Here is a 27523-nt window from a genome sequence, read left to right on the forward strand (position 1 = left end):
CCCTCTCTTACGGGCAGAGGAAGGCGTTGCCTCGGGTGTGCCGCCAGGACGGCAGGGCAGGGTGGCACCGGGGGTGCCATTTTGTCACCAGAACGGCCGGTTTTCTGTGCACCTGTGGCTGTGGCCGGGGGCTCCCCGCCGGCACCCGGGCACACTCGGGCCTGGAGGGGCAACCACCCCCTGCCCCGACCCCTCGCGCCCCGGCAGCTCATTCCCTCGGGCCTCTGGTTATGTACTGACTTATTTGTTCCGGGGCGGGGGTCTCTGCGGCCCGGTGCTGCTGGCCGAAGGGCACCGCAGCGGCAGGTACGCCACCGCCCGCCATCTCCTCTGGCAGCGCGGCCCAAGGCGCGCCGCGCCCGCCCCCCCCTCTCCCCGTGGCACCGCCTGAGACCCCGGCAGCGGCAGCGGGGCTCGGCCCGGCCGCCCCGGCCCCTGCGCCGTGCGGGGAGGTAAGCTGCCACACGCGGCGTGGGGGCGGCCCCTGGGGGCGCTCGGCAGTGCCGGGGTGCAGCTGCTGCTGCTGCTGGTGCTGGTGCTGCCGCTGCTGCTGCAGCCGCCGCCTCCTCCCCGTTTCCGCGGGAAGGCGCCGAGGCGGGCCGGGGCTCGGTGTCAGCGCGGCCGGGCGGGTAACGCGAGAGCGGGTGGTCCCGGGGGGAGGGAGGCGGCGAAGCCTTAGCGGTGCCGCTGCGGTCGGAGTGGGGCAGCCAAAGCCCCGTGAGGCCGTGACAGCCTCAGGCGGGACGGGGGTGCAGGAGGTCCCGGCCAAGGGCTGGCGCTGGGAAAGGCTGGAAGCGAGCAGCACCCCCAGCCCCGCCCCGGCTGCTCTGTCCCCACCGGGCCCCTGCGAAACCTTCCACAGGCTTAGCCCACCTCTCCGACCTTCGGGATAAATAAGTGTTACAGGTTTGGGAGGCCGCAGCACAGTCACCAGGTGCCACCAGGCCCCGGGGGTGCCAGCACGCCGCGGGAGGTGCAAGCCAACCATGGTGGCCAAGGGCCCGCGGGGCTGGGTAGGCCGCCGCTGCCCACCAGGCCGGGAGCCGGGGGTCTGCGGGGGTCTGCGGGGAGGGCTGCGGCGTGCAGGCCCCTAGCACTGAGCAGGGCTGGTAGGAGTTCAAGCAGCACATGGCTGACACTGAGCAGGGGCTGGTGGGAGGCTGCTGGGTGTTGGTGGCCACCCGTCAGCGGCCTTGTGGCCGTGGTGGCAAGGAGGGGGTAGCCATGCCTGGAAAGATAGCGTAAATTGTGTTTCTAGTCGCGATGGAGAGCTTGGATGTAGACTAATCTCTGGCATTATCTGTTACTTCCCAGGCTTTTGGGAAGTTGCTTTTTTAACACTCCCCACACTTTTTTTTTTTTCTTAAAAAAATGGGCTTTTTTGGTGCTTGTTGATTTTTTCAAGGGCCTTTGCAGGGGAGAGACTGACTGTGGAGGGAAAAAGGCTGCCAAATGCACTAAGTCAACAATGAAAAGGGGGTTTGTTTGTTTTGCTAAATTGATCCAGTTCTAGTAATCTGAAGTGTTTCATTGTTACAAAAGGCAGTTTCTGAAACTGTAGTTTGCAGGCTGGTATTGTCCTTTAAATGCCTCGTAAACAGTTGTCCAAAGTTTATTTTCATCTAAGAATTTTTTTTTTTATGGTAATGTTTTGTTTCTTTTTTAACAGTTTTAAAACTAGAGAGAGGAGGTAACTTCATAGACAAATATGTTTTCTTTCAAAGATTAGATATTACTAAAATTGTCCTAAAAGTGTAAAGGCAGTATTTATTAATTTGTCAATGACAATGCAGATTGATACTAGAGTCAGATCTGGACCTTGTGATAACCACTCTTGTTTACTACACACACTTTTTGGAAATAGGCTTGAGGTCTGCCATTTGTTTGAAAATTAGGCTGAATTTTCATCTGAAGGAGTTAACAGCTACAGAGATTTTGAATCTCATGCTTGGCATGGAACTGGGGTGCTGTGAAACTCCTGCACCACATCCAAAGTCTCCTAAAGTCTGTTGAAATCAAATGTATTCTGAGAGGTTGAGATGAGACCCTAAAATTGAAGCTTGGCCCTACATCAGTGGCCACCCAGATCCTGTTCCTGCCTCAGAATTAATCTTTGCTTATGCTGTAACTCCAGTTCCTGTACCAGCCACTGTCTCTCAGATTTCAGATGTCTTCATCGTCCTATGGTAATGTTCCACCAAATCTACATATTTATATATACATGTATGTATTTTAGGGGGACAACACATGTAGTCAGTGTAACTGCAGGAAGAATTTAACCTACTAACCTTTCCTGTGTTGAGATTTAGGGACTCCAAAAATGTGAGTCTAGACTTGTGTTGAAGAAATGTATCAAGGGTTTTGTAGTTCTTTGGTGCTAGTCAGAAATCAGCAAGCAAAACTGTAGTGTCAGATAAACTTAAAAGCTCAGTAACTAGTAAACTGTAGTGTCAGATAAACTTAAAAGCTCAGTAACTAGTTTCAGTTCAGCCCCCTCCCCCCCAGTCTCTTCTGTCATAAAGTTAGGTGAAATTTCAAGCTAAATGGTTTTTTTTCCCTATGCAAAAATATAAAAATAGATAAAATATGAGCTTAGAGTGGAAATTTGGAATCAATTCTCCATCTTAATAGGGTTTAAGTGCAGGAATGTATTTGAAGAATAATTTTGGAAATGTTGTCATTTTCGTGAACTGCTGTTCACTAGTCTGATTATTCTGCATCCTCATATGCCTGAGAAACATTAGGGTTTTTTTCAAAAAGCAGGGCATTTGGTGGAAGTTTAATTTATCATATGGTTTTATACAACTGTGATTAAAGTCTACCTATATTATTGAACAGCCTTCACCCAAGAAATATGGTATCTTTACTGTTCAGATCGGTTGGTAATATGGAAGAGCCTGCCAGAGGGAGATGTCCTGCACTTCAGTCACTCTTTCTTCTGAAGGGCCTGTGTCCAACCAAAGACTAAATCAGAGCAGCTGCGGGGACACTTGAATTTACAGAATGGATCTGGTAGGTTCCTGCTAACTGCAAAGTACAGCTCTGGGAGTCCCTGTCTTTAAAATCTTTTCTGCCTTCCAGTACCTCACACAACGCCTCTATAGTAGATGCAGGGAAAGATAACTGTGTATTTCACTGTTAATTTATGCAGCTTTAGAAGGTTTAAGCCTCTCCACCATTAGCTGGTCATTTCAAAAAGAGTTTCTGCTAGGACAGTTCTTCCTATTTCCCTCCAAGAAGAAAGGCTCCCAAAAGTTAAGTTTCAGAATTAGCATTTTAAGTAAGGACCACCTTTCTCATTACTGCGACCGCATTTGCTTGTCCATGTGATTGCCCTCAGCTGAATAAAGGGAATCTCCCTGTGATCCCGTTTCATTTTGGGAGAGGTTGGGGGGTGGTAGGAAGGTTTTTTTAGGCTGTGCATTCCTTCTCTTTTCCTGAAATGGAATTGCCTCACTAAGGTATTGTGATATTTTCAGATACTTTGCCAAAAAATGCACAACCCAAAACAAAAAATATGATTGCACCCCTGTGCTAATTGTGTGATACTCAAGCATTTGTCTGTCTTGCACTGCATGATGATGTGATACAGAAGCAGACAGCCATAGATGGCCAGAAAAGGCTTAATTAAGTATTCTGCAGCTGCTACAAATTAGATCAGCATCTGCATCTGTGTAGACAATGAGATTCATGGTAATTTTGAGGGCCAAGCAAAGCAGAGATTTGTTTTGGATAGGCCTCTAGCCACAATTCAAACAAAATTCAAACGAAACACGTTCTAAGGGTAGAAGAACATTGGTCAACTTCATCTCCTGTTGCTGAAGGCCACTATGGTGCCCTGTCCTGGCTACATATACCAATTCCAGTGTACCCCATGGAAAGCTGCTGTTACGGTACTCATGCTTTTTTGTTTGTTTGGGTTTTTTTTTGAGAAATGCAATTCTCAAAAGTTTTTCAGACTATACTTAGAGGTATATTTTCTCTAAGCACCCAGTTTTATGGCTGTTTCTCTGACAATTTGCCTTTATTTCAAATTGTGTACCACTTTCTGGAACCAGAGTTGGAGTAAATGATACGCACATTTTCAAGGTCAGTCATCCTGCATATTGTAACAGAGTATGCTGTATGATATTTGCAGCATAAATTGAGTAGAGAATACAACAGCAATAGACTAGTACATGGAATGAGGGGATAAAGGTATTGTTGGCAAACTTTTAAACAGATATGCTTGCATGCAGATACAAAGAAATAATAGGGTATTCTGTGGACATTTTGAGAAAGTGCCACTGGTTTTAGGTGTTTGGAAACTCCTCAGTACTAAATTGTTTTTCTTTCGCATATTAACAGCTCCAAACACAAGTATTGATCCATAAATGTGTCTTCTACCTGCTGCTGTAATACTAATATATCTATTATCAAAACAATAATTAATATAAAACGTTTATTAGATATTTTAGAGAGACCTTGTGAGGGCTGACAGCTCTTGTTGATAAGTGAAGACAACCTTGTAACCTCTGTGGCCATAAAATTTCATTGCACAATATTTGGGTCAGCTTTTAGATGTGCTTGGGCCACTTATGTTCGTCTATATTAAAACTTCCATGAGCCTCCAGCTGTGATGTCATTGGTTATAACTCTTCCCATGGAAGTACTTTAAAAAGTTGATATTACTGAGGTTAAAAGGGAAGTAAGCCTCAGAGGTTATGTTTGGATATGTACTTTGGTTTAGATGTATTTAATCTGAACTTACTGTTGCTGTGGTGTGATCTTTTTGGAGCGTCTTTGCACAGGTCCTGAGTGATAGAGACCGGTTTAAGTTCCCATTTCTGGTGTTAACGTTCTGCAAGGCTGCACGAATCAGACCAGCAAGATCTGATTTCAGCAGTGACTTTGCATAGCTACACTGACGTGGTTAAAGGAGAAGAAACCTGGTTGCTAAATCGAAGAAGTTTCTGAAACTGGGGGTTACTATTTTTGTCAGGCAAGTAAGGACCATGCAGAGACAATTTAAGTGCTTTACTAATTAATCAATTAATCTCCAATTAAATGTGTATTAAAACCTGTTGAACTGACCCACTGTGTCATTACCCTCTCCGGTTTTAAACTTTCGGTAACACTTAACTAGTTAAGTTACGGTGGCACTAGCTTTTAGATCTACCATAGTTGGAGGGTCTGTGCTGTAAAGCCCCTTTCTGCTAGCATCTCTGGACATGACCTAGTTGTCCTCTTGGCTGTGACTCAGACAAAGGAGCAACGGCTGGAGAACAGGTACATATCTGAAAGGGGGTTAAGAGATTTTCTAGCTCTTAAGTGAGAGTGAAGGGTCTCCTGGGGTCTAGGTGTTCAGGTAGGGTGAAGATGGGGCAAAAGGCATATGGGCAGAAATAATTTAAAAGGGACTGCTGCTAAGGGGAACAGACAAGTTAAGAATTTCTGGATTAAACTGAAATTCAATTCAACAAGGAGTTCCTTGCATTCTTTTTGCAGATTAAGCCCAGCAGTTTTGAAACTGTTTAAATAGTTTCTCCCAGGAACAAAGGAACAAGTGCTTTTTTGCCTTAAGTGAAAGCCAGTTCCCTCACATTTCTGAGGAGGAATACAAACCAAAATCTTATTTCAGTTAGGTTGTATGTGCCTAGGATCTAAAGTGCTATCAAAAGCATAGTGGTTGAGGATTGAATGGCTAATGAAGTCAGTTAGTGCAAGGACACATAATTAAATGGACAGCCATATCTTTCCAAGGGTAGGAACTATCTCCTGATACACAAGTAGATTATTTCAGTCTCTTCTATTTTTCTCCACATTAGTAGACTCTTCATTAATTTTTACAATTATTGCAGATGATATTAATTTGTTATTACCAAGCATTCTACTACAGTAATTTCAAGCTGAGGAGATGGATTGATACTGGGGAAAAGGCTATTTGCATATAGTTATATAGGATAGAGAGTATCCTGCTACCACTTGAGAAAGCAAAGAAGAAAGAATGCATGCTGCAGATATCTCTAGCAAGAACTATAGGAACCATTGATTTTGTATGCCTCTGTATTGTTATTGGTATAGCAATAAAAGAAAATAGAGAGAGATGAAAATGATTGGGGGAGAGAGCTCTTTTGCTTTTTAAAAAAAGCAAACCAAAACCAAAATGAAAGGTTTGTTTTGCTGAATTAATCATTAGCAGGTAGGTATCAGCTTTTAACATTTTTGCTGTGACAGATGTCATGTTTCAGGGTACAGTGCATCAGCTATGTTAACATTGGATTCATATGCTGTGAGCACAACTTTTAAGTATATGTGTAGAACTAGCATTCCTATGTATATATACTTATGAAGAAAGCAGTAACTGCTAGTTCATTCATTCTGTGCAGTTGTTTTATGTGCTTCCCAGCATACTAGTATACCTTAGTTTAGATCTGGATGTTTATCCTTTGTAAGCTCTATTTATTGAACTTAATTTGGAATCTGGTGCTTTTAGAGTATACGCGTAGAATGCACAGTTGCTTTTGTCTTTATTGAAAATTTCTTAAGTGGTACTTTAAGTACTTGCCTCATAACGCTAGTTGCTTTCAAAGGAACAAAATCCAGTTTGACTATGCAGTAAATTTTTAGCACTTTCCATTGGAGAAGACAACTCAGTTAAGAGCTTGTGTATCTGCACAGTGTGACAAGGGGCATGCTGCAAGGCCTGTCCATGTTACCTCGTTTATAGTGAACTGTACAGTGCAGCAGCGTTTTTGAAATGGGATAGCAGGGAGGAGCTGCGAGCAGTCGTGGGGAGTGGTAGGGCAATGCCAGGGGTGTCTTCACATGGGAATGGGCCACAGTGGGGTGCAGGGTGGGGAGTGGCTGCAGAGCTGTCCCTCTGCTGCCACTGCAATGGCTTAAGGGTGACAAAGACCCCAGGCGAGGCTGCGCTCAGTACATTGCCAGCAGACTGAATTCTCCTAACATGCGTGTGTTTGTTCAGGGAGGCAGTCTCACACCAATAACCAATGGATTTTGGAACAGCAAAAAAGAATTAATAAAAGCCCTTGAAGAAAGTTATATATATATATATAGAGCAGAATAAGATTTTGCTTACTGTACCAAGAGAAAAATAATTATAAATTTAAAGTGTATGTGTATATGCTTATATATACATGTACATACAAACACTTTAGATACAAAGGTGTATATATATATACACACACACTTTAAATTTATAACAGAAACATAAAATGGAAAATCTGCATGTTTTAAATGCTCATATATGAAGCAGTATTTAAGGCAATTCATCCTACTTTCCCCCCCTAACTTTTATACTGCAGTTCATCGTCTTACCAAACTTTTAAATGCAACTTCATGGCCTTCAGTGGAAAGTGTCCTGTTTTCACCAGCATAAGTGAAAGGAGAATAGACACAATATGTTTTGAAAATGCCATATAACACTGTATGAAAAGCCTTGAATTAGCTTTTGAAGAACACAATACAGAGTCATTAAATTGTGAGTTTTGCCAAAGCTTTGTGGTTAAATCCCATTTTATATTTACACACACTATGGAATAACTAATATAGATGTCTTCCTGACACTAAAGCTTGGATTTATTGGAAAAGACAAACGTGGTTGAAAGCTGAGCTAGACTGTAGCTTTTCAAAATAAAGAAGATAAAAAGATAGTTATAGAATAAACTGCCTTAGTTTACAAAACAAACAACAGAGCTCTTAGTTGATGGGGAATAGTTAGTAAAGAAATAAATGAGCGTACTGGCCATTTTAGGGCTGATTCTGTTTCTAACTGAAATAGTAGTAAAGTTTCCATTAATTAAATACAGTTTCCCTATTTCTTAACCTCTCAGTATTTCATTAATAATAGAAATATTTTAGAATTTCACTTAATGTACTTAAATGGGATGATGAGAAAACTGAGAAACAAAAAGACCAGTAAAGGGCCCTTATTTGAATTTAATGGTATACGTTATCTAGTGTGTAATCTCTACCTTTTGCAACATTAAACAATATTTTTCTAGAAAAGTAAAACATTCTGTACTGAAGTTTTATTTACAAAATACTTTTTCCCCCAAATTCAGTGAAATGCAGACTGACATAATTGGAATTTCATTAAATTATCCAGGAGTTTGTCACATTAATTACTACTTCTGAGCCTTTAAACTCAATACAGTAAAATGGTAATGAATGTACAGTATACAGAACTAAAGATTCTAAACCAAAGGCTATATGTTTTTCTTGGTTAGTGCAGCATGTAGAATGTCTAGTTAACTCCTAGGAACTGCCATTCCTATTTACTGTCTTCAGATTTAACAGTGCTTGGGTTTAATGACTCTATAGGGGATTTGGTTTCCATACATTACAAATGTTATGCATGAAACAGCAATGTTTTACAGGCATTTCTTGTTTAATAGCAGCTCTAGTTTTGCGGGTTTTGTTTTGTTTTACATTTCATACTTCATCCGAGAAAGTATCTTTCTTATTTGGAGGTTTACTTTATGCTCTGACTAGCTGTGCTTTATTCTACTGCTCTTTTAGTCTCACATACAGTAGGATATTCTTATAGCAAACAAGATTGTGATTATTTTCATATAGCACATTCCAGAAACAAAAATAATCTCTGCTGTGCTTCTCTTGTCTCCCAAAATGAAGAAAACAGATGAGGATTAAGGCCTGATCTACCTCTGCTGAGGTTGGAGTTCCCTGTCAGCTGTACCAGTCCCACACCAAGCAGCCTAGCTGAAAAAAAAATCACAGAACAGGGTTGTTTGAAAGGGCTTCAGGTGTTATTTAGCCTAATCTTAGGCTATCCATTGCTGATAAATCATTCATTTTGGCATACTGGGAATACTGAGTACAGAAATAGTTCAACTGTATATTGACATATGATTCCTTTCTTTGTCCCATTAGTGTCTTCTATGGTGTGCATGTGGATTGTGAATATGGAATCTGTTTACTTGAAAAGAATCATGGTCAAATTTTCTGTCTGTTTACTTGCTTAAATAAATGTTTTCAATTTAACACAACAATTTGTAATGAATACTGTGAAACAAAGTTAAAAGAATGAGTTCTTGAAATAGAAATCATAATAAAAATGCTTTTCTCCCCTCCAAAATATTTATTTTAACATGTGGTCACATTTTCCTACATTTTCACATTAATTGAAATCTTATTGTTCTAGAAAAATAAATCCTTTTTTTCCCCTTCGTCTAGTTTCCCAGCTCTTACACAAATTAAAGAATACACACACGGGCATAATTTGTGGTTTTAAAATAAGGCAAGTTGTGTAAATTTATGATTTCTTTAAAAAGCATCATGCCCAGCAGTGCTCTCATGTAGCCTCTGTTTTGTAATTTACCTTTTCACTTTAGCGAAAGGCAACAGTTTTTTGTGATAATCCTTTGATTACCAAGTCTTGTAAAATGTTCTAAACCCTGTTAATTTCACTCCCATATTTATCACAAAGTAATCTTATGCTGATGTTTAGAAGGAGTTTGTAAGGCTCTGGAATGTCTGCTGAAGCTCCAAATACCAGAAACAGTCTACAGACACCACATCCTTTCTATTTATTTGGAAATTACGAGGATAACTTTTTTATTTTGAAGGAGGCAGACGGGGGCGGAGGAGAGGCACCGAGTACACCCCCAGTGCTGTCTGGATTCGGATGTTCTTGTATGTAATCCTCTATGTTCTTTCCATTTAGATTCATAGAAATAGTTTGAAAGAAACTGACTATAAATATCCAGTCACTTTCAAGAAACTTTTCTTGGCAACAGTAGCTAAAATCAAGCACCGTATCAAATAAAATGCAAAGCATGCTACAAAGCTTATCTGCTTTCTCTTGAAGAAAGCTTTGTAAGCGTAGCCATGAGCCTGGAGCCCAATCACCCAGTGCCGTGGCAAGCAGAGCAACTTCCAAAGACTTAAAAATCATTTTTTAATCGTTTTCTCTGTTAAAACTCACCAGTGCCCTTCTTCTGCTTCTCCAGGAAGTTGTACCCGTCAGCACCTGCTGAGGGCTTCGTTGATCAAACTGGCAGGTAAAAAAATTCCTGTAGAATAAAGCCAGACCAGCTGGCTTTGAAGAGAAACCCCCCAGTTTGGGTTGTGTTTGTCTCACTCACCCTCTGCTCCGCAGCCCTGGGCTTTTTCTCCTTTGGATGTTGACCTGTAGGCTGCGTGATGCGGGTGCACAAGTGTCTGGCAGGCCAAGGTGCACCTGCTTCTGTCACTCCCGAGTAAATTTAGCTGTAAAAGGTATCACTGACAAGCAGACCTTTGTCAGCACTGGCAAATGAACACAGCATTGCCGTCCCCCTTCCAAGTACGCTTGCGAGTTCAAATGGAAAATAGCAAATCGGTCATCTTATCCAGGAATCGCTTCTTTGAGAAGAAGGAAGGCCAAATTGCTTGTACGTGGCAAAAAACTTTCCTCCTTTACATAGATGTTAAAATTACAGTATTCCTGGAATAATCTCTGAACAAGATGGGTTTTTGTTCTATTAATTGTGGCTGGAAGGAAACTTTTTTTTTAATGGAAATACAGCACACACATATTTCAATTCAGGTTATTAAATTGTGTTAAGTATTAAAGTTGATGGCCTTTCTTTTCACTAACTCATTGTGCTTTTTTATCCAAAGAAATATTAGAAGACTAAAACCTCTCAAATAGGAGGTATTAATCTCATTCCCAAAATTAGAAAGCATGCAGTGTTGAGAGACTGGATGTCAAAATTACGTGTTCGTAGCACTTATGCAGTGGGAATCTAGGAACCAACTACTTTTAAAATGGGAGCTAAAGTAAATGGAGACTTTTCTGAGAGAAGCGATCAAAACTTGGTGTTCTTGTCCTTATTGGATTCAGGTAAGGGTATTTATCATTTATATCTGCCCCTTGCTTTTTTTATTTTTTTCCCTCCTTCCTGGAAGTGGCTTCTGGTGGTTGAAATACATGTAATTTGCATCAGTATGTCTTGCAGAGTTAATAAAAAAAGTCACGAACATAGATTTGCCAGGATTGGTAGTAACATACCCAGATACTCCATTTTCTGCTTGAAAACTATGCCATAAACTCAAAACAACTTTTAAGGGAAAATTTCAAAACTGTGTACTTTACAACAATATACTTTTTAAAAAGAGCAAAATGTTCCTTCTAAAAAAGTAATGGGGAAAAAGTGTGGGTCAGGAGCTCTTTGTAAAATAAACAAGGTTCCTATTTACTTGCTTGTATAAACAACCACTCACTAAGCTGTATGTCTCTGCAGGGGCACCCCTTCAGATAAAAACATGGACCTGATTGGCATCATCCCGTATCCATGGAAACGTTTTAAGTACCTCTCTCTCAAAACATACTTCTCTTATTCAGGGTTTAAAAGCCAAATACCAAGTAAGTGTTTTTATTCAATAATTACACAGGAGGTACTTTGTGGAAGCTTGGATCTTGGCGTTTGTATCTGTCGTAATAAAGAACCAGGTTTTTTATCATATTTGATAAAATCGTGTTTCATTTCAAGCCTCCTATCAGCTGTCATTCTCAGATTAAAAACAACATTCAAAATGTCCTGATGAATGAAAATTCTGAAATTTTTGATGATCCATTACTGTTTGAAGAACAGTGATCATAGTTCATATTACCATGAGACTTAGGCACAGCTCTTAATTGCATTAAGCTAGTCTGTTTTTCTGTCTTTCTGAAAAAGGATTAGGAAAAATACTAAGAAATCAGACTACTTTCTTTTGGCAGCAGCCATACCCACCTGTATCGCTGTTTAGTGGGCCACAGAAGTTAAGAGCTTAACAGTCATTTTGAAACCAAACCAAAAGACTTGAGGATAAAGGAGATGCTTTAGCACAGAAGTAAGTCAAATGCAAAATAATAATTTTCCTATTGTCTGCCCCACTACTTAGTTAAAATATCAAAGCAAAGAACTAACAGAAATAAGGGATTTTCTGTCTCCATTTTTCCATGCAGAGAAAGAAGCATAGTCATGAACCACATTTATTTTAAAAACTGTCATTCTGAAGAAGATCCTTTGCAGATCAAATGTAGTTATGTCAAAGTTGCCTTGGCTCAAATTCAAAACTCTTTCAGAATTCCACCTATTAACTGGTACAACTGATGCACACTTCCAGTGTAGTTTGATTTACAAAGTATGAAAACGAGTGATTGCTATCCATGAGTTAACGTACTGTATGTATTTTTAAAAAATCCTGTCTTAATTTTGTTGAGGGAAAACATTTTCTTCACCTGGGCTAGGCTGGAACACTGGAATGCCTTGCTAATTACAATTGCTATCAGAAAAACACATTTCTGTCTAGAGAGAGATGCAGTAATTCTCGCTGAAATCCAACTGGTTTAGAGTTTTGGTTTGCTACATTTGTATCTCTACATATTATTTTCATTTACTGCTGTTACTGTTTTTATTTGCCACCTTTTCTTGACAGCCCAGTCCCTGCTGAGTGCAGATGGCACAAATACTCTCTCCACTGATTAGGTTGGAATGGCCTTTTTAGAAACTCTGTCAAACTTTGCTATCTAATGAAACTTGTTACCTTTTCACACGCTAGCTTCTCCCTGTCAGGCTTATGCCTTTATTTATGTCTATGCCTTTACAAATGTGTAAAGCTTTTGTTTAAGAACTGTGATTGTGGTGTGGACCAGTTGAACATGCTTGACTCTCTGCAGAAGAATCAGTGGGTAATCTGCCTGTGGTCTGGCCCATTCGTTCTGCAGATTGCCACATGAGACCTCGGATTGTGATTGCTCTCAAGAACTTTCACTCTGAGCCAACTAAGCATATCAGAGAGGTGAAACTTTCAGCCTCCGTGGAAGGATGCAGCACACATGACAATTTTGTACATTTCCCTTCTATCATGTGCCTGTCCTTGCTACAAGGTCGAGGTTGCTGGGGTGCTAACTGGGGAAGTAGAAAGAGAGACTAGTCTCAGCTCAGCCTGCTGTGCATTCAGTGTGGCGTGGACAAGGAAGCTCTGACCTTGTTCATCATCCTGAACAAATAAAATTTCAGTTTCGTACTTGAGTGGCAGGATTACTCAGGTGCACTGCAAAATACAGTGAAGGCTGGGCCTGACACTGCCATGCTGAAATGGGGGAAACAAGATTTGCCCTGTTGCCACTATGTAAGGGGCAAAAATGTGATTCTTCCTAGCCGCAGATCTCAGGGAAAGAAAGGGATGAGGGGAATTGGTAGTGGTATCACTTGGGCACAGAAATCTTCATCTAAGTAATATGTTCTCAGCTTTATGATTTTTAGCTTTTTAATCCAAGATGTCTTTTTTTCTAGCATTTGTTAAAGAATCACTTCCAAAATGCTAGAAAGTCAGCCTGAGCATATTGCAGATAAAATCTGTCTCCCTTCTCCATCACGTAAAATAGAGATACAACATTTGGCCTATATTCAGTTTTTCAGGTGCTAAAAAGCTATGACAAAAATGCACAGATCGTATGATAATGGGCATATTATACAACTCTAGATCATCATATGCCCAGCTTATTATTACTATTTTAGTTTTCCTCAGGCCACTTTTATAGCACCATCAACTTACATGTACTTCACAAACATAAAGGCTCATTGCATGCTCTTTGAATTTATGGATCAAATACAATAAATAAGCAGGGAAAAAAACCAGGAAAACATTTAAGAATGTGGCAAACGTATAAGGAGAGGAGTATGGCTGTAAAAAGAAAAGTGAACTGAGTTGTTTGAAGGCTTTTAAAGATCAGCATCAGACTAAAATGTAGACAAGGAATTCTCTAAGGAGCACCTCATGTTATTTTGGAGCCATCAGAACGAAAACAGGACCTAAATTCTGACTCTTCTATACTTGAAACACACCCAGCTGAAAAGGACCGAGGAAAAAACATGACTGACTAAAAAGCAGCTGCATTTGGAGAACTTGCGCACAACAAAGATGCCTCAAATTCGGGCTTGAAAAGGGGTGGGAAAGCTGAAAACGGAGCATCTGCTTCCACTGGTAAGAGCAGACAGCTGCCAGGAGGGAAATACATAGTTACAATAGCAGTGTGATCCTGTGAAACCCCCCATTCATAAATGTACCCAAATATGTGCATACAGCACTAAACATACGTACGAGAAGTTGCATGTGGCCTTCCCTGCACTATTGTGCAGTCTGTGAGCAGAAGGGATGTAAACATGCATTTGGCAAGCGAGAGGGAGGGCACTGTTATGTCAGTTTTCCTAATACAGAAGGGGAGCTGGGATTTTTTTCCCAAAGAGAAAGTAAATTTTGAGTTAGACAACAGAGGTGCTGTAGGAAAAAGGCAAGTTTAGCTGCAGTATTCTGAACAGTTTTGAGGGAAGGGCGTAGGGCAGGTTTAAGGTCAATAAGGTGAGATGTCTGTCCGGTTAAGTGGCTGTTAGCGGTGGTAGGGAGCCACATTTCAAAGTATAAGAACTTTATTTAGGAATTAAATTGCACAATAAAAGTTTGGAAATGTGTAGGTCCCTAAGTTAGGAAAGAATATGGACTAAATACAGAGTGAGGCAGGAGGTATAGAAGGAATCAGAAGAAAGAGAGGGTGTTTAAGCAGGAATAATTCTGCTTGTGGCAATGGCTGTTCGTAGCCAGAGGGAGATGCATGCTGTGTTGCCGAAACAGTCAGATTTGGTATAAATGCAGCTGAAGGCAGTGAAAAAGATAATTATAGAATCATGGAATTCCAGGTTGGAAAGGACCTCAAGGATCGTCTGGTCCAACCTTGGCAGAGTGGGGAAGACAGAAAATCTGCTTTTCCATTTTTTATGTCCTAAGATGAGAGCAACTTTTCAAAAAGGAGAATTAAAACCACTGAAAGGGAAGGGGAGGCAGGTGAATGAGAGAAAAAAGTCTGACCTTGCAGTGAGTTACTGGTTCTGCTGAACTACTGTGCTTGAGAGAGCTCTATACACACACCTATACAAGAACTTCAAATGCCCCTACCTCTAGGTTTTATTTAAAAGATTTAAAAGAATCAGTGGGGAGAAGTTGCTAATGTGGGCAGAGGAAGTAATTTCTGACACATGCAAGAATACTGGGTAGCCAGTCTGCTTGCGTAATACGGAATGCAAAGGGTACAGGCAGGAGGGGTGAGATGGCGTGGTAGGGCACAGACTGGGCGTCTGGTGCAGAGCAGCCTTGGTGCAGCTCAGCGCAGGCTGTAGCGCTGCCTCTGTCACACGGTGTTCGTGTGCGGGTGTTGGATGACGGGCTGGTTCCATAGGAAGCCCTGTTCTGGGATCTACAGATACCTAACTGGCTACAAACCTGTCTTCCTAGATTTTGTTGGAGTTAAAAAAGCAAAAAGTGGTTCTGGGATATGTGTGAATAGATCTATACCATGGCACCGAAGGAGTGAGCAGCTGCAGTCTGTGGGAACTTAGGTACGTATATGCCATTAATTTAAATGCGCTCCAGGATTCTGTCAACAGAGGAAAGAGGAGAGCTTCCCCAGGAATGTTTACTGCAGAACAGTTACACTGATTATAAGTTACTTTAAAGTAATAAATTAATAGTGACCTTCTCTGCCAAAGTATGATTTATTACAGACTGATCTGCTGTTTTGTATAACTGTTTTACATACTAATTGCCAGTATAGTTGCCTGAGAATTGAAGTATAAATGTGATAGGGAATGATTCATAGACAGTATCTAAAAGCAAACCCGAAAACCTCAAAATGTTACAAGCTTTTAGAATTAAAACATTTTAGTGCAAATCAGCAATATGGTGTATTGTCAAATTAATTATTTGAAAAGAAGTATTTATAATAAACATTGGAAAAGATCAGCGGAATAAAGGGTTTCATGAGGCATTCCTAGTTTCATGTAAAAATGATTCAGCTCTTGTTCCTGCAGACCATTTTTTATATTTTGCTGTGGTCTCCCAAACTCCTGCAAGCTCCAGGTTTATGAATATGTCCTGTTCAATAGGTAAGAGGTTTACTTTGCACTTGTCCTGGTGTCCACAAAAGGTGCTTGCTAATAAACCGGTAAATGGGCCTCCTTCGTGTTTTAAGCCTTTCATACTACGTGAATAGTTGATCTGAAAACTATTATTTTAAGTGGATCTGGTACCACAGCCATATGCAATGTTGCCTAACATTTGTCATTAAGATTTTTCATTGTGAGTTGCAAAATTTCAACTATTAAGTTTTAAAGGTATCCTTTTTGTGTATGTGCTTTATCCTGGATTTTCTAGAGTGATTCAGCAGTTACTTGAACAGGAGGAGCGGTATTCTAGACTACATATGTTAAGAAAATGTGTGAAGTTGTTTAACTGGGCATCTCTAACAACCTACAGAGTTTGTAATAATGGAAGAAGTTCAGGGGCAGTCTTGGGAATGTACCTGCCGCCTGCTCAGATAGCATATCTGCCAAAGTGAAATTCGCCAGGAAAATACCGGGTCGTGTGTGCTTGTCTGAGGCTTCAGTTGGGAATCTGGCACCAAAGAGGGGGAGGAAGTGATTAAAAGCTGTTGGCATGCCTGTATGCCAACTTAGAGCTGCATGGCAACTGATTCTGACATTTGTGATATTTTAAGCGCTGGACTTAATATTTATTATCACAGAATCTGAGGGCTTATGGAGGTGCATGCTAAAGTCTGTATGTTTTGCATTGTGTACAGATATGTCGGCTGTTGTCCACTCCTTACCTGCTCAGTCTCAATTCCTAGTGCAAAAGGGTGACTATACAGGTTCTTTCTCTCTTTACTCCATTTTCCTGCTCCATGGAATGATGTAGGGAACTAACCTCACCTGGACTTATTCTCTTTGTCCCACCCTCCCAGCTTTTAGTATGGCTGCAAGCATTATCCAGCCTTCCAACTAGCAGGCAGAAAAAAATATAGCAGAATTCATTCTGAAGAACTGAGTTTTGCACTAGCCGCTTACATGTACAAAAATGTAATTCTAATCCTCTGTTGTTTTTTGGCATTAATGTACCGTATTCATTGAGACTGAGAAAAAACTGCTGCCTCTAAGAGCCACTGATTTGGACAATTATCCAAAATCAGATTATAATAAATGGCAGTCTTAGGAATGTTGATTAACCTCTAAATAAATATTACTTTGGAAAAACCCTGTCAAATGCATTAATGATAAGTTGTGAAGTAGTAGTAATTGCAGGCATGGCATTATAGATAACGTAGTTAATTGATACCACCCTCTCAAACATGTATAGTACATCAGCTGCCATGAAGCTGGAGTGATTATAATAGTATTTACAACAGTTGAAATAGATAAGATATGTAAAATAGAAACTTAGGGTGCTTACTACGATCCTCTCACTTGGTCATTTAATGACTTTGGGCAAGTATTGCTTGGACATTAATGCTTCCAGCTTTCTGATGAGGTAAGTATGTACTGAGCTGCTCTAATTAGATTTTATGTGAATGTCATATGGTCCAGGATGAAGACTGTAATTAGTCCAGACAGTCTGCACAGGATGAAGTCATGAGTCAGGTCCAGGGACGACCCGGAGAGCAGTCAGGAGCAGGAGGAGGTGGGCCAGGGACAAAGCATGGGTCTTTTGTCCATCCAGGGGACAGGGCAAAGATGGGACTGGTGACAAAGCTCTGGCAAAGCAGAGGTCTATCCAGGAGACAGCAATCCACAGCAGAGGTCTACTGTCCATCCAGAGACTACTGCACTTAAAACATAGCTCTAGTTAATTAAGGCCCTGGGCTGAGCTTAAATGGAGCTCCTGGGTCTAGGGGCATGGGTGTCCCTGGGGGAAGCTTATCAGGGCCATTACACCCTGTCTGGGTGTTCAGGGCCTTGGCAGGTCCTTCCTTTCCCTTATCAATGCTTGCAGTCATAGGATTCACAAAATGGGTCTGCCTAGGTCACCTTTTCTTGGGATGGTCCTGCAGAGCTGTTTGGATGAGTTCATGCTGAGATTACAAATGGAAGTGGAAAACGTGTCCTTGTCTAGCAGATGTGTTTGTAGAAATGCAATACAGATTATATAGATGCAGACTCTAGGGAAGAATGCCTTGGCTTCGTTTTTTGGGTTGCTTTTTTTTTTTTTTTTCAGGAATGACACACATTTGATGAAGAGTCCTCTTCATGGCAGCATGGCAGCAACCACAGTGCAGCCACAACTTCTGTGTCTTGGCCCGGCCCGTAACTTGGTATGACTCCTAGTGTAGAGCAGCCATGGGCAGTGGAGTGAGAGGAGAGCTATCAAGTACAGATTATATCTGCTGAGGTATGGCTTGGACGTACTTGCTTCTGTCACAGATGAATCAGGGAGGACAGAGTGATGGATTTGACCCACTTGGTCCAGCAAATGCAGACTTAGAGCTACTGAAGACATGTAAGCATAGTTTTGAGAGCTTCAGGGCTCCATTCTCTATCCCTGAAATGACAGGTTATGAAATATTATGGGACATCCTTTTCAGGAAAGGAGTAACTGCAGCTTAGCTTCCTCTTGTAAACGTTCTGGGCAAAGGCTACGGGTGTAGCTGCTTGAGAAAGGGAGTTGGAATGTTGTCGGGAAAATAAGGATGAAACTAAAACTTCAGGCTATAGAATATGCTTTTTAAATGCTGGTTTTTGAGGAAGAGTTTGTGGGTTAATGCAATTACTTCGCTGGGTGATTCTGCCAACTTAAGCCAGCTTACTTATAATATAAAATAGGGAGATCAATTTATGACCCTGTAGTTAGGGGTAGCCCTTGTCCATTTTCAAATGAAAACTAACAGTCTTGAAAATTCCACTATTCTAGTAAGGCCAAAATACCACTATTTAGCTCATAAGTATAGTCAAAATAGCGTGAAATGAGCCCAAGTCCTGTAATTTCCCTTGGTTGCCTTTTTTTTTACTGATTTACTGATTTTTTACTGTGTATAAAAGCAGTTCATAATTTGAATTTTTTTGTTTGTTTGTTTGTTTTTTTTTTAATTTCATAACGAATTTATTCAGGTAAAAGTTATCTTGCTTCTGAACACTCTCACTCCACCACTCCCTGCCGAATAGCAGAAAAGCCAACATCTCCAGAAGGAAGCGAAGTGGAGCTGTTCTACGTACACTCATGTGTTCTTACCACTTTTGTCAATTATATGAGTTTGTTTTCCATATTAAAGCCGGCATGAAGGACTACTTTACAGTGAATAAAGTATTCAGTCTTAAGTGCTAAGAACAATTTTTTAAGCTGAAGTTTTTCTTCTGAGAGTTGTCCAAGGTTTCATTCCATGACTTCTTCCTAAAGCTACGGCTATATAAATCAGACCAGAAGCATACCTGTTTACACAGCTGTGCCAGGGGAATGGTGCAGGAACTTCACCTTGCCAAGGGAAGGATTGCACTCTGGCAAGGATCAACTCCCTCTCTCGTTCCTAACTTCTTTCTCAAGGTTGATGAGTAATAAATTGTGTCCTAAGAGCAGAAAATGGTGCAAATGCCCCTGCCTGATCAACTGTGACTTTTGTAGCTGACCGACGAGTAAACCTCAAGGGAAGGTAAGTTTTTTTATTGTCTTTTAGTTTTTGTGAGGACAAGGAGACAGCCTGTCATTTCTTTGGGAATGCTTGAACATAAGATTACTAATAGGAAACATTATGCACAATTCCATCTATATTTTCCCAGTCATTTTCCATGCACTAACCCTCAGCCAACACAACTGGCATCACTCCCACTGAACAGACACTAATTTACGCCAGCTGAGGTCCTGGATCTTGTGTTACTTTTATATTCATATACTACAGTCTGGGAAATGTCAATAAAGCACGCAGGTTTTGAAACGGATAAGATACATGAGTGCAACACAACTATTTTACATGAGGACTTGAATCAGAACTGTTACTTATGGCTGGCATACTATGATATGCTTTCTTTATGACCCTATCTCATGCTGCAGCTGACTTGACCTAAATTCTGCTGGAGTTTTCTATTGCAAAACATTGAGACTTCAGGCACTGCTGCAAGTATGTTAAAAAAATAATATGCAAGTCTCTACCGAAATGATACAATGAATTCAGCATTGTATGGCATTTAATCTTATATTGCATCCTATTGATTTTATGCCAGACAATTTTTCATTTTTAAGTGAGCTGCAGGCTGCAATATTGGTACTGCGAGTTGTCAGCACAATAAACAGAAGGTTTGGGGACTAGATATAGGGAAGTTGAAATTTTTGAAATTTGGCAAGAATGTGAAGGTCTGGGAAGAGAGATTAGGATAACAAGCAGGTCTGAAATACTTAGCATCGCTGATCATTTAAATAATGGCTACCAAGTTTTCGGTTTAATAATTAAGATCAAGGGGCAGTTCATGCCTGTTAGAGCCACCGTGTTAGGCTGCCTGCAAACTTGGGCATGCATCTCTGCATGACTATTTTCAGTCAACATCTGGAAGATTTTCTTTGCCACTAAAGGCAACCCCACCCCCACCCCCCTTTTAGTTTTAAAAATGACAGTCTGCATCCTGCAGTGTGCATCTGTAGCAGTGGGTGGATTCTCTGGCAAATTTAATTGCCCCAGAATCACACAAGGCCCTGACTAATACCAAATGATGTGTGATAAACAAACACAGAAACTTATGTTACTGAAGTGTTCTCTCCATTTAGTACTTAAATGCACTAGAAGTGGCCTTTTGGAAAGCGTAGGTCATGGAACAACAATTGCTATTGGAGTCTCTGGATTGCTTCATTGTTTATTTAAGTTGACAGGAGGCTAGCTACAGTTTCACAATTTAGATCATTTATTTTTATGGTCAAAATGTTTGCACAGTAGCAAAATGGTTTAGCCTATCTCCGCAATGGGATAGTGTCTCATTCTGCAGCTGCTCTGGCTTTCTTTAGTTCAGGCTTCATGCAGAGTGGGTGCTTCAGGAGCCTGGCAAACTATTAAATCAGCAGTGCTTTCCCGGTTGTGCCAGCATACTGTATCCACAACGAGGAAACCTTAGGAAGCTTGTTTCAGAATGATTTCCTAGTGTTTCTGGTAGGCCTGAAGGGAGAAAGAGATGTGCGCTGTGATGTCTCTTGGATAAAAGAACTCGCAGAAATGAAGGTAGAATTTAAAAGCCTTCTGAAGCAAAGAAAAGACAAAGCTGTTAATGCGCTGGTGGTGTTCTTTGTGTTACACAGAAGTGCATCAGTGGACGTGAGAAGTTACCTAGTAACACAAACATTTTACATTCGTGGAGACTTGGGGCCATCAGTGACAGACCTTATCTCCATCACTGGTAGCCTTCTTCACCCTAATGGTTATGAAGGGCTCAGATATTTTTCATATGCACTCACAGCATCTTTCTGACACCAGTCAGTAATAAAAGGAAAAGTAAGGTCTCCTGCTGCTGCCTTAGTGCACTGTCACCGACGTGCTGGGAAAATAAGAACAAAAAGAAGGACAAAAGGGAGGTTATTTGTATATGGCTTATTGGAAGGCATCTCATTTTCTGTCTCTAGTACGTGTTTCCATGTCCTAGGGAGAGACTTAAACTCCTCTCAGGAGCTTTTGCTAAGGAACTAGGCGTTTGGACAGCAGTGGACACACTGAACAGAGAAGGACACGTTGGTGTTGGCCCTTGCCTCTGCTAGCTTCTCTGAAGCAAACTTAGGTCTTGGTATCTCTGGGTATAACCTCTCTTCAGTGGCAAGAGGGCAAATCAGCTGAAGTAGCAGCAAATACTCAGCTCCCTGGGGCTGTTCTAACAGTGTACTATATGTCCCAGTGGCAGAGGACGAGTCCTCATGAGGTTCACAAGAAGGTGGCAAGGTCTTTGTTCCATGGGTCTGGATACCAGGCACCAGCACGGCCATAGGTACATTTTCCCTTGTTGTAAATTCACTGTTCAGCCTGTGCATGCTTGCAAAAAACAAGGGTCTGATTTTTTTTTTTTTTGGCTAACACTGGATGCTTTTATCTTTTAAGAGTTCTGGAAGATTGGCATTACCCTGTAGCAGTGTCACAGCCTGCAGTCATTTAATGCCTCTTCTTGTGGGGCCAGGATTCCACGCCCAAGTGCATTTAGTAGGTCAGTACAGTAATTTTAAATGTCTATCTTTCAGTCTTTTGCCATCCTCAATTATACCTTTCCACCCTACTATTTGTGTAATTTTCTTCTGTCTGAAGTCTCTTTACTGTTGTTCTCTATTGCACAGCATGACAAATTACCCATCAAGCCATATCTTTTCAGCCCAGAAATGTGCAGTAGCACAGAGTCATGGCATTATCACGTTGTGCACTTTATTTCCTCACAGTTCATTCAAGTGTGTCACTTTATTTTCCTGCTTCCTTTTGTCATCATGAAGATTAACTGTTTTATTCCTCCTAAACTTTAGGAACAATTAGAAATGCATTACATTGTAAGCTCTGAGCAACACCTATACAATTCTGTATAACTTAACATTTCCCCTGCATGGCAAAACCATGGCCATGATTCTGAGTCTTTGCAGAAGCCAGGGCTTTCATCCTTATTATACAGCTGAGTAACCCTGGTTGTGGGCAAGAGAATTATTTGTAGCCTCTGGCCACCAACCAAATTAACTGTGAGACACCATTCACTTTGACAGTGTGCGCTAGATCCTCTTGGGAGTTATGAAACTCTCTGGGTCTGATGTGTACTGTGCCCACAGTCCCTCCTCTCCTCCTTCCCCCCTCCTTAATTCAAGATAAATACCAGTAATTGTACAGCTTGTGCTGAGATATCTCCCAGGCATTGCAAGTATGTGTTAGAAAAATGAATTTTAACAGCTCAGAGCATCAACAGGGCTACAGCTGATACATATATAAAATGCATCCTTAGAAATTGTGGTTAAGATGATACAGAGGAAGTTTGTTGTTAATGGCATCGTTTAGAGCAGTTGTTAGCATTCCGTGGGGGCAGTGCAGGAGTTCAGGGGGCACTGGGTACCCCCAAGGCATTAATGCACATTCTGAAGAGAACCGCAGGGGTAAATGTAAAGCTGTCCTCATAACATACCTGAGATGTGAGACAGGATCTCTTTGAGTAAACATGCCTGGTTTGTCTTTACAAGATATTTTATGGATCAATAGGAAGAATGGTTGTTTGAAAGGGAGAAAAGGCAAGCTAGAGGAATTAGGACTTAAGATAATCAGAAACGGCACTAAGCCCGTGGAATGAAATTTGGTTGGAGCAAACTTCATATACTTTCAAATTGTTATTAACAAAATGCTGACTGTTTAATACCATCAGATTATATGATTTTTTAAACCACTTATACCTGAGAAAATGTGAGAGCAGAATATAATGAGCTGGAAGTGTCATGGTGCCAAGGATGCCAAGAGCCGTTTGCAGATTTGTGTTAGTGGCCCAGTAACTTGAAGACTGGCAGATGCTAAAAGACTGGTCTTGAGATGTGCTGGAAGAGCTCAGAACTGCCAATAACTGGTACAGGCACAGGTTAGGCACCAGTCCCGAGTCTAAATTAATCTAATCCTAAATAAGGTTTCTGTCTCTGCAGTGTTCTACTATGTACTTTGTAGTATTTACTTATTCTGTGCCTATTTCCAGCATTTCATGTTGGTTTTTTAAAAATCCCAGGTTTAGCACCACACATTATGGCCAATTAGCACCATAATTATGATTCTTTTTTCAAGCATACCTTTACAGGTTCAATGGCAAGATTAGTATAGAAAGAAAAATGCATGAAGGATTTAGAGAAAGCCTGACTTTTAAATGAAAGACAAAATGTTTTTTACTTCGGTTTTTGCAACCTTTTGTGAAAACTCTTAAAACCGGTTTAAATGGGACTGGAAGCTCTGGCTGTTGTGGTTCATTTATCTTGTAATGTTTTCTAATTACTTTGCTTTAGAGTGTCAGGTAGGAGCTGGTAATAGAAAATCCAGCTCCAGTACGCTTCTCCATACATCTCCCTTATGGAAATTTGTTGCTGCAGCTGATAAACAGAATTATACAAGCTTTGTCACACAAATCACATTATAAAAGGTTCCAAAAAACTTGACAATGTTGACAGTTGTTTTCAGCAAATGGCTGCTTTACTGTAGCACTGTCAATGTTGATGTCCTTGTGCACATGTAAAAGAGCAATGTGATTAAGGCAAGCTTGTCCATGCTAGATATGAGCCAAGTTTTCAATCTCCTCATGGCACTGAAAGATTGCTCAGCTGTTGCAGATAAGGCAAGAATAGCTAGCAGATTTCTGCCATTAAAAAAAAAAATAAAATAATCCTTGTCTTTGGGCATGCGTCTGTAGGAATTTGTAACATCTGCTACTGACCTTAAGTTCTAGATAAGAACAGCTCGAATTTGTAACTCAAATTGTTATTACTTGGTTTAGATGATGCACTTCCAAGATTACTGAAGTATCTTTGTAAGAAGACATTTGTCTAGACAGCAGTCTAAAGCATGATATACTTTTGTAAAGTGGTACTGTAGCGAATTATCACCATTCCTCTAGTGCCACTTACCACTGCAATTTATGTCCACATTATGTTGAATTTAATTTGGACAAATAATCTATATTGTCTTTCGTTCTGAGAATATTTCATATTTAAATATGGAAATCGATGCAAGTGCCCTACCTAGAACATCAGTCATCTTTTCCGTATTTTTTTTCTCACTATCAACTAGATGAAAGGTATGGAAAACTCAGTTCTTTAGCCAAAACTTTGTCAAGAGAAACAGGCATGAGTTAACACAGCCATATCTCCCATCCTATTGACCCTGAATTCTTTATGTAAGATGTCAAAGCCATGGAACTCAGCAGATTTGTTGTCATGTCTGGGTGTGGAAACAGTGGGAAGAAGCCAATTTCAACAACATAATCTTATAACAAACCCATGGAGATTTTCTCATATAAATTAGTGTAGACTTTGTTAGTCTAAACATACTCAGATTTCCACTTTGTATTTACTAAAAACTCTTGGAAAAGGCTGGGATTCTGACAAGAGCCTGAGGGGGCGGAGGGTGCGGATTTTGGGTTGGGTCAGAGTGACCAGCTGCATGTTTTCCCAAACATTCAGTGCGATGCTCTGCACATCTTGGAATATCTTAGATGTGCCTGTGCCTCTCTGTGACGATATGGTAAACTCTGTGAACTGAAGCTATCTATCAGTGGCTTTTTCTGAGAAGCTTGCGCAGTGACAGCGTGGTAATAAAGGGCAGCATTTGGTAGTCTTTGTTACAAAACCATCTTTTCTCTTCTTGCCACACAGTGGCACATGCCCTGATCTACAACCAAATTCTGAATCAAATGTCTCAGACAAAAATCTTCTTCAATAAACAAGCCCAATTCGAGCCCAGAGAATTGTCCATTCTCTGTACTGAATGAAGCCAGAGTCTGAAAAAAAAAAAAAAAAAGAAAAAAAAGAGGTTTATGAAAAGGTACTCAAAGAGCATGACATCGTACATGCAAGCGAAGGGAGGAGATAATATAAAGATGCACTCCTCACCTTAATTCTGGTATTTCCCTGTATTTTAAGACTTGATGCTGCAATGTAAACATCTTTTTAAAAAATAATCTTACTATGGGAAAGCATGGGCAGCCTTAGCTATGGGCAGCACCACCTGTGCCTCCTATAGTTACCAAGTTTAAAGTAAAAGTTATAGCAAGTGTAACAAACAGGGCTTTATTCTTAACAGAAACCAACATTAGTTTTGCATTTTGTGTCATCAGGATAAAATTAGCTGCTGCAATAAAAGCTATACTGCATGAAGACATGCTCATTTTTATGTCACCTTGTGAAATTCAAGGCGACAATACACTTCTTTTCCTCCAGCAGTCTCAGATAAAGATTTGCACCTCAATGCTCTGGACTCAGTAGCAGTTTGACTCTTATTTCATTCTCAGGCTCTCTGATCGAAAACCTAAATCTCATAAATGAAGGGCTGTAATTATCAGCTAGTAAATCTTTCCATCAGTGGTTATTCTTTAAGGTCAATTAGAGTAAGGAACATTTCAATCTGGAAGTACCATGAAGGAAAATCTTTCATGCAGAATTGATGAAACGGGAGTGCTTCTGCCTGTACCCATCTACTCTCTGCTTTTGTGTGTTCCTCCACTACAGCTGCATGCATTAGCAGGCTGACTCCACTTTGAAAACCTTAAGCCGCATTCTTCAGAACAGTTGCTTGCTGTTGGTTGGATTTCTCTGCAGCCCTTTTTTCCATTTGGAGCCACCGAGGCTGACACATAGTTTCCAAGATCTTCAGCGCGTCTTCTGTCTCCTGAATCGTCTCCTGAATCCCAAATATTTCTCAAGTGGCTAGCAAAAGAATATCCAGATAATCTTCATGCTGGTGACACAAGCTTTGAGAAGAAAGCCAGATGGCTCTGCAAATTAATTGTAAAGTAATTATTTCATTTCATGTTAGCTTGGTGTCTTTAATACGTGTGTACTTTCACTGTTAGAGTTAGAGCATTCACAAGATCCGAAGGGCCTATGAAATCCCACTAATTCTAATAACAACTTTTGTTGGTCAGACTGTAAATGATACTGTAGATGAGTTGTGTGACAAAGCAATAATGCAACTTGAAAAAAATAAGAGATAAGCAATAAACTGAAACAAAAGAGCTTGTTGCCTTTCCCAAAACAGTACTTTTCCATTCCTGACCTAGGTTTACTTCCCTCACCCCGCCCTTCTTTAAGCATCTTTACATTGTATGCTAACAATAGGTGCATTCATGGTTCAAACTTTATGCCCAAAATTATTGCCATTCAAATCCCTTATTATCCTTTCAGGCATCTTAAAAAAAACAGGTCAAACAACACTGCATAATTTGGAAAGTTAACAAAACATTGTTTATGGAACAAAAATATAAGTAGATGTAATTACCACAACCTTTAAATGCATTGTTTCCCTTCAATTGTCAATTAAACATTTTGAAGAGCTAAAGTTTTATACAAAATTGGTTTTGGTCGTCTTTTTTTCTCAAGATAACGGGGAAAAAAAGTGCTTCAACTGACATGACATGAAGCCCACCTGCGTCACTCTTTGCTTTCCAGTGATATGAGTAAGCTTTGGCTCATAACCTCATTTTTTTCTCACTCAAAACACTGTGCCTAGATACCACTGGGAAGATAAGGACTGAAGATTGACACACAACAACTGTAGATATGAATGTAGATTATGAAAAATCAGGCCTTGACCCTGTAAGCAGCCTCGTCCAGACACAGCTCCCCTCCAGATCTCTGCCCTGCCACAGTCAGCCTACATTTTTTTTTGTCTTCAATTTCAGTATTATCACAGGCTTTTAACTTTCTCAAGGCCAGGCGGCTAGCAGACATAACATTGATAGCACTCAGAAATGGAGAAATGGAAAACGAAATACTTGCTTTCTGGCCATACCCAAAAAAACCCGAAAGACAAAATATTCAAGAATTTCTGTCCACACCCGATACCTGAAAGAGCCAAAATTCCCTCTGATTTTCTGCTTTCTGTACACTGCATGAGGTTTCCCCAGCTTCGAGACAAATCTCTTAATATGTTCTGGATGAACCCACCCCCTGCAATACAGAAGGAAGGAGGGGAGGTCATTAGAGATGCCTGCACAAGGCTTGCTTAGGTGTTCCACCTCTACATTTCATTTCTTCT

The 27523-nt window shown here is 40.7% G+C and overlaps 1 long non-coding RNA gene across 19 annotated transcripts; it reads left to right on the forward strand.

Moving 5' to 3' along the window:
• Positions 1-167: 167 nt before the first annotated feature.
• On the forward strand, positions 168-26837 carry LOC130142802 (uncharacterized). Of its 19 annotated transcripts, none has more exons than XR_008819523.1 (11): positions 311-452; positions 2875-9657; positions 9975-10025; positions 11250-11371; positions 11685-11841; positions 13846-13980; positions 15283-15386; positions 18037-18210; positions 18927-19462; positions 21878-21980; positions 25996-26837. It is a non-coding gene; the product is annotated as an uncharacterized LOC130142802 (long non-coding RNA). The 19 variants fall into 19 exon arrangements; XR_008819517.1 differs by having other exon boundaries at positions 2875-3012; positions 9591-9657; positions 9975-11371; XR_008819519.1 differs by adding an exon at positions 21678-21767 and having other exon boundaries at positions 2875-11371.
• Positions 26838-27523: the final 686 nt, after the last annotated feature.

This window comes from Falco biarmicus, chromosome Z (genome assembly GCF_023638135.1).
Source record: "Falco biarmicus isolate bFalBia1 chromosome Z, bFalBia1.pri, whole genome shotgun sequence".
Classification (NCBI taxonomy): Eukaryota; Metazoa; Chordata; class Aves; order Falconiformes; family Falconidae; genus Falco; species Falco biarmicus.